This window comes from Triticum urartu, chromosome 6 (assembly GCF_003073215.2).
Source record: "Triticum urartu cultivar G1812 chromosome 6, Tu2.1, whole genome shotgun sequence".
NCBI lineage: Eukaryota > Viridiplantae > Streptophyta > Magnoliopsida > Poales > Poaceae > Triticum > Triticum urartu.
Window position 1 is genome coordinate 419,142,651 of NC_053027.1, and position 10,619 is coordinate 419,153,269.

Sequence of the window (10,619 nt, forward strand, 5' to 3'; positions counted from 1 at the left end):
ATTAATGACTTGAAGCTGATCCAGCTCCTTCCAAACCGGTTCTTCTTCATCCGGAATTTTTGCAAATTTCTCGAAACCCTAGAAGCGATCCCTCCAAGAACTCAACACCACCATGCGCAAGCCCCACGGTGGGCGCCAACTGTCATGGAATTGTCACGGCAGATGTCCTTAGTGTCAGGACTTAGTCGCGAGGCCAACGCATCTATGTGGTGGCTTGAGAGGGGTTGAGCGGGACGAGAGACGCGATGTTTTACCCAGGTTCGGCCCCTCACGGTGGAGGTAAAAGCCTACATCCTGCTTCATTGATATTGATGATGATGATCATGGTTACAAGAGTGCTCTAACTTGAGGGCTATTGTCTCAACCTAACTTGTCCAACTCGTGGAACTTGTGAATCTTGTCCCTCTTGGGGTGCCCTGCCCCTCCTTATATATGTTGGAGGGGCGGGTTACATGTAGAGTCCTATTAGGATTAGGACTAGTCTATCTCTAATACAAACCGGATACAAGTCCAGGTCTTAACTCCTTGTAAGATAAATGTTCCTCATGCCTTTCCTCTTAAACCGGCCCACCATCGACATAAACCGGCCTTCTGGGCCTTGGGCCTTGTCATTCATCTGACCTGTCCGCCGGGTCACAAGTGTGTCATAATGTTCCAGCGGGTTGCTTGTAAACCGCCAGGTCAGGGCAGGTCGCCAGTGAATCGCCAAGTGTAAACCGGGTCTCAAGTAAACCGCCAAGTCCAGCCGGGACACCAATGAGTCTTCAGGCTCGTGAATCGTCATACCAGTGAACCGCCAGGCACGTAAATCGCCAATCCTCTGGCGGTTTACCAATGAAACGCCTAGTCCGGCCGGGTTATACTTCCGGCCGGTTTACGCCGCGGGGTATATCCCCGACACTAATAGTCCGGCCAAAGGATATAGTCCGGTTGTCCGGAGACCCCCTAATCCAGGACTCCCTCAGTAGCCCCTGAACCAGGCTTCAATGACGATGAGTCTGGCGTGCAGTATTGTCTTCGGCATTGCAAGGCGGGTTCCTTCTCCGAATACATCACAGAAGAATTTGAATATGAGGATAGTGTCCGACCCTGCAAAATAAGTTCCACATACCACCGTAGAGAGAATAATATTTTCGCAGATCCAATTTGCAGGCTTGTTTTGGCAGCATGACGTTATGTCATGGCCCGGTGATTATTCGAACCGTTTCCTTTAACCAGCCCCGCACATAACGCGAGGCAGTTTTTCAACACGTGTCGTCAAAGCAGAGATCGTGTCCCCTTATTATGGGTTTCTCATCAATACGGGCGTGGGTAACCCAACCGTGCCACCAATTACGGCGCTTGGGGGATAAGCGAGTTTTACCAGGCAAGTGGGGACGCTTAGCTTCATCCGCCCATATAAAGGGATAAGGATTCACCTTTCTATCCACGCCTTCTTCCTCATTTGCTCATCCGTTTTCGCACACTCGAGCTCTAGCGCCCAAGTCCGCACTTCCCACCTCAACCTTCTCCAACCATGTCCAGAGCGGGAGGCAGGTGGATGGTCTCCTACGTCATGGAGGGAGACATCAAGAAGCTGCGCGGAGCCGGATACTTAGCCGCGAACATCGCGCATCGGCTGCCCGCTGCGGGGCAGATTGTCCCTACCCCGGAACCTCACGAAAGGGTAGTTTTCCTTCACCACTTCCTCCGCAGACTAGGGTTTCCGCTCCATCCATTCGTCCGTGGTCTCATGTTCTACTATGGGCTGGACTGTCATGATCTAGCCCCGAACTTCATCCTCAACATTTCGGCGTTCATCATCGTGTGTGAGGCTTTCCTCCGCATCCGGCCCCACTTCGGCCTGTGGTTAAAGACCTTCAATATCAAGCCGAAGGTGGTACGAGGCCAACAAGCAGAATGCGGCGGAGCCATGGTGGGCAAGATGCCCAATGTTATATGGCTCGAAGGCTCCTTCATGGAGACAATAAAGGGATGGCAATCGGCGTGGTTCTACATCACCGAGCCGCGCGACGCCAAATGGGTGGCAGCCCCCGAGTTTCGATCCGGATTCCCTACACGGCTCACTTCCTGGAAAGAGAAGGGCTTGTCGTGGGGTTCGTCGGTGGAGCTGGATGGACTCCAGAAATGTATCCGGAGTATGGCGAGCAAGAAGTTCAAGCTTGTCAACATAGTCCAAGTTATGCTCATCCGCCGGATCCTCCCGTGTCAACAACGGGATTTTACCTTGTGGGAGTTCGACCCGGCCCGGCACCAGACTCTGAGCGAGCTCTTTGATATGACGCACAAGGACGTCTGGAAGGAGTTGTTCAAGGGCGCCGAGGTCCCTCCTTCTCTCGCCGAGGACCGCGGACTAAGCGCAAGGTGCCTAGCGCGTTCGGTGAGTTCAATATGTCCCGTAGGACATTTATTTTCCCTAGCTTAATTATGTGCGGGTCTAATCTCCATGCCTTTGACAGGACTAGGTGGAGATGTCGGGGCAGATTAACTGCCCGACCCCTTTGCCCGAAGATCCTGCGGGCGCTCTCCTGACGGAGATGCTGACTCCGGCTCCTTACAAGGTGCCGGAGAAGACCAAGAAGGCTAAAGGAACCCGAAAGAGTTCCTGGCGCCAGGTGTTATCAGACTCATCGTCCGATAACTCTGCGGCACACTCCTCCCTCGAAGACGAGGAGGGAGAAGAAGATGCTCCCCCTCCAGGCGGGGGAGACAAGAAAAGGAAGGCCACCCCAACTGGGGAGGCCGAAGGGTCCAAGAAGGGGAGGACTCTCCTTCCGGACAGTTCCACCGCCACCGACGAGGGCGAAGACGAGTGGTTGCCCCGTGCCAAGCCCCCGGGGAGATCGTAAGTATTCGGATACCATAGTAACTCATAGAATTTCTTTGTCGCACTGCTTTCCCTAACGCCGAACATGATTATGCAGGCCGCCGCGAACCAGCATCGATGTATTATCGGACGGGTCTGGGCTCGTCGGACATGGATAGCGATCCAGTCCCGACCGCCACCTCCTGTCATCCTGCTGACGACGCCGAGGTGCTGTCTCAAGAGGCACCGGGTCGAGGGGAGACAGTCCTGGAGGCGCCTCAAGGCGACCTTCCGGACTCCGGGAGCCGAGGGGACGGGGCCCCTGAGAGCTCCGAGTTCGGCCCTCAGCCGAACACCGCGCCGGACCCTCCAGCGGTTCCGGGCTCGGGCAGGGGGCCTCCTTCTAAGAGGGGCAAGACGCCTGTGCCGGTGACCTCTATCCATCCAGAGGCGTCGGACAATCTGCTGGAAGCACTTCGCAGCGCTTCCATCGACGAGGAGCACCGCACTATCATGAGTGCGGTGATCCAGAAGGTTCAGTCTGCCAAGAGCGGATTGAATGAAGCCTGTGCTAGCCTTCTAACAGGCTTTGAGGTAAGTGTTTTAAAATGTAGTAGAAATATTACCGCATAGACAGTAGCCCCTGATGCTTTGTTCGGTGTTCACAAAGAGAAGCCGAACAGAGGATCAAATAATATCGCATGAGTCTAATATAAGTATGTCAATATGCATATGCAGGCTTCGCTGTTGGCGTCCGCCGCATTGACTGCGGAGGTCGCCGTACTGAAGCAGGACCTCGAGGGGTCCAAGAAAGAGCTCGGCCTTGCCAAGAGGCAGCTCGAGGAGAACAAGGGTAAGTAATACCCTGTCTATAGATATGTATATATAAAAGAAGACACGATTGCAAAATGACAGGATCAACGTATATTTGCCAGGGGCCACGGCCGAGGTGGCGACCCTGAAGCAAGCGCTAACCAAGGCCGAGGATATAGCGGCCAAGGAGCGCACCGAGCGAGAGAAGCACGAGGCTCGGGTGGGCGAGGTGCAGCAAAAGTTCCATGTTTTCGTGGCAAAGCACGAGGCATTGGAGCTTGACTCAAAGACGTGTGAGTCTGAGCTTGCCGCGGCCCTCGAGAGCGCAAAAAGTGCCAAGGCCGAAGCCCAAAAGGCCCTCCAGGAGATCGATGCAATGAAGAAGATAGCGGCGGGTAAGGCTTTCTATATGCAAAGCAAGCATGTAAAAGTAAATTACCGATTACTTACCCGAATCCGGAGCTCTCCAGGAGCGTTCGCAGATTTGCCCCGCAGCGTGTCCGATGCCGCACAATTTTACCAGGCCGAGGACGGAAGCTCAACGGAGAAGCTGTTCTGGTCTCAGTATGCTGAGGCCGAACACCCGGTGCCAATGAGCGACCAACTGAAGCAGGTGGTAGAGCTACATAAGGCGGCCGATCTGGCATGAGGAGCTTTATAGTCCGGCTGTGGCCTGGCGACGCCCTTCCGAACAGCTTCTTCGGCCTGGTGAGGCGGCTTGTGGATGCCTGCCCGCGGCTGGAGGTCGTCAAGCGATCTGTCTGCATTCAAGGTGCACGCCGGGCTTTCGCCCGTGTGAAATTGCAGTGGGTCAAGCTGGACACCGTGAAGCTGATCAAGGAGGGGCCGCCGAAGGGCAAGGAGCACCGCCACCCCGAGATGTACTATGAGGGTGTTCTGCCGTGTGCCCGTCTCATAGTGGACGAGTGTTCCAAAGATGTAATATTTGAGTGAGACTTGCTCATTTTATCCTGTATTTATGAAAACTTGTTTCATATGCGCTTTGCAATGCTTGTTTGAATTTAAAATATTACCTTCTGTTTGGTTGTTTATCCAATCTGAGAGATGGCTAGTCCTCGGCTTCTGCCCCCATGCCACGAGTTCTGGGGTGTTCAGGATAAACCTGAGCACTCTTATTCCCATATTTGGGTCCTTCGAGGGAGGTGCTCAGCACAGCGAACAAGGCAACCGGACTAATAATGCTTTATCACTCTCACTTAGCCATAGAATTCTATAATTTTAAATTTTGGCGAAGCCCCTGGTATTCGGAAGGCCGAATTTGGGGCGCGATACACGCCTTTAAGCCGGACAGGGCCGACCCCTCGCTCTAAGCGGCATAAGTATTTAGGGACTCGAAAACCTCGCCGAATAGCGACCAGTCTCTCGCCTTATCATGACAGTCAGTTTTAGCTTTCTCTACTGAGGTGCTGAACCCAGCAGAACCGGGGCACAATTGCAGTAGTTCTCCTAGCGCTACCTTAGCCGATAGAGCGGAACGTAAGGTACCAAAACATAGGAGCCGGGCAAACCCAACATTTGACCAAAGACATGATTCGGAGCTGATGCATATAATGCTGTAAGTTCGGGGTGCCGCACTTGTGAAAGTATTCGGACTTTTCACACCGCATTGTGGGGTATGTAAGCCCCTGGTGTATTGGCCGTACCAAGGTGTACGGTTGCAAGGCGTCATTAATGAACACACACACACACACACACATATATATATATATATATATATAACAGGAATGCAACAATAGTTGTAATGTCATGCATTGTTTATTAAAAAAATTGCGTTCAAGCAGAGTGATACAGATAGTGCGATAAGCAAAGAGTAGGACTATGTCCCTTCCAAGGGCAAGCTGAGGAATGATATTAAATCGAATATTTCGCTCGTTACTGTAATCAACCTGGGAATTCCGTGGTATGATGTAGTTGTCTGCCTCCTTGGTTGCCGCATCATGTGTTCGGCAATAGTGCTGCCGAACAGTGTTTCCAGAGATTAAGGTCCTGAAAAAAAGAAAAATTACCAAACGGGAAGCCCCTAGTGCGGTTTAAGCCGCGTCTTGGGGCGTGCCGCAGTTGTGCCCCCTCCCCACCTGTGCCCATGGTATTTTTAATGCGTAATTATGTACGCACGGCACGAGTTTCGCCGTTGGGCTGGGATTGGGGTGGCCTCCGTATTGCTACGTGAGCTCAGATCACGCCAGGCGGTCTATTTGCCGATTGCCCCGAGCGCGCTTGAAGGTGTCCGGGCTTCGAAGCGCCGAGCTGGTTGATTGCCTTGAGAGGCTGCTTTGCGCTTCTGCTACGAGGGCCGCGGTGTGCTCCTCTGTTCGGAGAGAGTGATCTGTGTTTCCATTGACTGTAATAACTCCGCGAGGTCCTGGCATCTTGAGCTTGAGGTATGCATAATGCGGTACCACATTGAATCTAGCAAATGCGGTTCGCCCGAGCAGCGCGTGATAACCACTGCGGAATGGGACTATATCAAAGATTAACTCTTCGCTTCGAAAATTATCCAGGGATCTGAAGACCACTTCCAGTGTAATTGAGCCTGTGCAGTGAGCCTCCACACCTGGAATGACGCCTTTAAATGTCGTTTTTGTGGGTTTGATCCTTGAGGGGTCTATACCCATTTTGCGCACTGTGTCCTGATAAAGCAGGTTCAGACTGCTGCCGCCATCCATAAGGACTCGAGTGAGGTGGAATCCGTCAATGATTGGGTCTAAGACCAGTGCGGCAAATCCGCCATGACAGATACTAGTGGGATGGTCCGTGCGATCGAAGGTGATCGGACAGGAGGACCAAGGGTTGAATTTTGGGGCGACTGGCTCCAACGCATATACGTCCCTGAGCGCACGCTTCCGCTCCCTCTTGGGGATGTGGATTGCGTATATCATGTTCACCGTCCGCACTTGCGGGGGAAACCTCTTCTGTCCTCCAGTGTGCGGCTGTCGGGGCTCCTCCTCGTCATCGCTATGCGGCCCCTTGTCCTTGTTTTCGGCAATTAACTTGCCGGCCTGCTTGAACACCCAACAATCCCTGTTGGTGTGATTGGCTGGCTTGTCTGGGGTGCCGTGTATTTGACACGAACGATCGAGTATACGGTCCAAGCTGGACGGACCCGGCGTACTTTGTTTGAATGTCTTTTTCCGCTGACCGGGTTTAGAGCCTTTGAATCCGGCATTGACTGTTGTATCCTCAATATTTTCGCTGTTAATGCGGCGCTTATGTTTGTTGCGACGTGACCTGCTATTGCCGTCCTTGGTATTTGAGGTACCATGGTTCTTTGATATGTTATTACTGTGAGCCAGCCAGCTGTCTTCTCCTGCACAAAAGCGGGTCATGAGCGTCGTGAGAGCTGCCATAGATTTCGGCTTTTCCTGACCAAGGTACCGGGCTAGCCACTCATCTCGGGTGTTGTGTTTGAAAGCCGCTAAGGCCTCCGCATCCGGACAGTCGACGATTTGATTTTTCTTTGTAAGGAACCGAGTCTAGAATTGCCTGGCCGACTCTTTTGGCTGCTGAATTATGTGGCTTAAGTCATCGGCGTCTGGTGGTCGCACATAAGTGCCCTGGAAGTTGTCGAGGAATGCGGCTTCCAAATCTTCCCAACAGCTAATGGAGTCCGCTGGCAAGCTGTTAAGCCAATGTCACGCTGGTCCTTTGAGCTTTAGTGGGAGGTATTTGATGGTGTGTAAGTCATCACCGCGGGCCATGTGGATGCGGAGGAGGAAATCCTCAATCCATACTACGGGATCTGTTGTGCCATCGTATGATTCAATATTTACAGGTTTGAAACCTTCTGGGAATTGATATTCCATTACTTCGTCTGTGAAGCATAAGGGGTGCGCGGCGCCTCTGTATTGGGCTATATCGCGACGCAGCTCGAATGGGTCTTGCCCGCTGTGTTCGGCCCGGCCGGATTTGCTTTTACTGTGTCAGACGTGACGTTTATCGTCTTGCAGAGTGGTGCGCCATCGTGATCCGTAGATCGATCTTGCATGCTTTGCTTTGTCCTCCAATATGTCTCGCAGGTCTGGCGTATCTCCCCATGCCTTTTTATTTGAATGGCGTTGGGGTGGAGGCTGAGCTTTTGGCTGAAATGCCTCTCTATCGCGGCCACGAGGTGGCCGATCAGCCGTATCATACGCTTCTTCCTCCAGTCGGGGTAGTAACCTGCACTTTGGGTAATTCTTGGAGGGGCGCTCGAGTTTATATTCCTCGGCCGCGAGGAGTTCAGTCCATCTGTCAGCTAGCAGATCTTGATCAGCTTGAAGCTGCTGCTACTTTTTCCAGGCTATTTGCCGTGGCCATAAGCCGGCACTTGAAGCCCTCTTGTTCGACAGGATCCTCTGGTACGGCAAATTCATCGTCGCCGAGGCTTGCCTCGTCTTCGGAGGGGGGCATGTAATTGTCATCCTCCTCCTCTCCGTCTGCCGCTCTCTCAGGAGAGCTGGCTCCTCCATCCTCCTGCTCTAAATCATGCTGGAGGGGATTGTTGTTGTCTTCGGCATTATCCGGAGTGTTATTATCTCCTGTGCCGGTATCACCACTTTTGCTTTGGCGGGACTTAGAGTTCTTGGAGGGTTCATCCTCCTCTATCTCGTCGCCATTGCCTTCTTTGGGTGTATCCACCATGTATATGTCATATGACGAGGTGGCTTTCCAGTGCCCTATAGGCGCTGGTTCATGTTCGTCTCCTACATCGTCGTTCATACCGTCGATGTGTTCGGAGTCGAAGTCGAGCATGTCGGTTAAATCATCGACAGTGGCTAAGAAGTGGGTGGTGGGTGGGCATCGAATTTCTTCATCGTCCGCATCCCAATCCTGTTGGCCATAATCCGACCAGGGCTCTCCTCACAGAGAGAGAGAGAGACCTTAATGAATTCAGAATGTCGCCGAAGGGCGAGTGTTGAAAGATATCTGCGGTGGTGAATTCCATGATCAGCGCCCAATCGGATTCGATTGGCAGGGGCGTGGGCGGTTCGGAGTCCGAAAAAGAGTCCGGCACCTTGGAGTCACGGGCTGTGTAGAGGATTAGGCTGGTGTTTGGCTCGATCGCCGTTGAGACTGCAGCCCCTGAGGCGGTGTCTAACCACCCGTTCTTGATTGGCGCAGTTGGCTTCGAGCTAAGGGTCGGGGCTGATGCGGGCGCGGCCTCTGGGGTACTGTTCGGCGGCAGAGCTAGGTCATACCCATCGTGACAGTGCGGCGCGCCCGGCTGTGGCTCGAATCCGTCGAAGATCAAGTCTCCGCGGATGTCGGCCGTGTAGTTCAAACTTCCAAACCTGACCTGATGGCCAGGGGCGTAGCTTTCAATCTGCTCCAGATGGCCAAGCGAATTAGCCTGCAGTGCAAAGCCGCCGAATACGAAGATCTGTCCGGGGAGAAAAATCTCACCCTGGACCGCATCGCTATCGATGATAGTAGGAGCCATCAAGCCTAACAGCGACGACACAGAGGAACTCTCAACGAAAGCACCAATGTTGGTGTCAAAACCGGCGGATCTCGGGTAGGGGGTCCCGAACTGTGCGTCTAGGCCGGATGGTAACAGGAGGCAGGGGACACAATGTTTTACCCAGGTTCAGGCCCTCTTGATGGAGGTAAAACCCTACGTCCTGCTTGATTGATATTGATGATATGGGTAGTACAAGAGTAGATCTACCACGAGATCAGAGAGGCCAAACCCTAGAAGCTAGCCTATGGTATGATTGTATGTTATGGTTGTTGTCCTACGGACTAAAACCCTTCGGTTTATATAGACACCAGAGAGGGTTAGGGTTACACAAGGTCGGTTACAAAGGAGGAGATATCCATATCCGTATTGCCTAGCTTGCCTTCCACGCCAAGTAGAGTCTCATCCGGACACGAGACGAAGTCTTCAATCTTGTATCTTCATAGTCTAACAGTCCGACCAAAGGATATAGTCCGGTTGTCCGGAGACTCCCTAATCCAGGACTCCCTCACTCGACCTTCTTCCACTCATGGAATTCCAGGATACATTGTGTGCCAGGTACTCTGCACAACCCAAAACTCAGAAGTCTCTGCAAATCCTCAACCGAAGGGAACTCAACCCTAAACATGTTGGCTTCGAGACTAACGAGCTCCCACTGGAAGTCACCTGGAGCCAACTCCTTAAGTCTCTGCACAATCTGGGTTTCAGAGACATCTCCTTTGGTAACTTTCACCATCCCAGTGGTCATACTCTGGGCCTCCTCTGGTATCTCCCTTGCACTAGGAGACTCAAAGAACATCAGCTGAGCACAGTACACTCCATAAATCATAAGACACGGCATCTAATCACACAAAATCGGGCATTCCCCTGTATCATGTCCCGGCTTGCCACAAGTATCACAAAGTTCAGCCACACATTCAGCAATAAAGTGGCCCTTCTCTCCACAGCGATAGCACAACATTTTCTCCTTCTTGCGCGCCCACTTGGAAGCTCTATCTGAGTCAGCCCTATCTGTTGCCTCAATCGAGGCTGACGCCGTGATCTCAGCCGCAGGTACCTCAGCATTGGCGAGCGCCGTCACCACATCCATAGGCTGACCGGACAGCTCCGACGTCTCGACAGCCCTGGCTGCGACCGTCTGCTCGACGGCTACAGGCGGAGGAGGCTGCCGGTGACGAAAACGACCACCACGATGACCAGGTAGCCACCCCGCTGCCGATAGTCAGGGCCAGACGCCCCCACAACAAAACCACCCGAAGGACCGAGAAAAGGTCTCTCCGCAGTACCATCACTCTGCCAAGCATATCCGCGGCCACCACCCGTCGACGAAGAACCACGGCGTTGACCATCACCATACGCATTGTACCCATCGTCACCCCAATGTCTCCGGGGCGGTCCATTAGCACCTCCAGCACCCGCGTTTTGAGGCGGCGGTGCATGCGTCTGCACCGGCCCTGGCCATTTCTGCGATGGCCTCGCGACGTAGTGAGGCGGGGGAGCCGCCTGAGGCTGAAAACCTGGCGTCACGACCTGGTTCCCGGG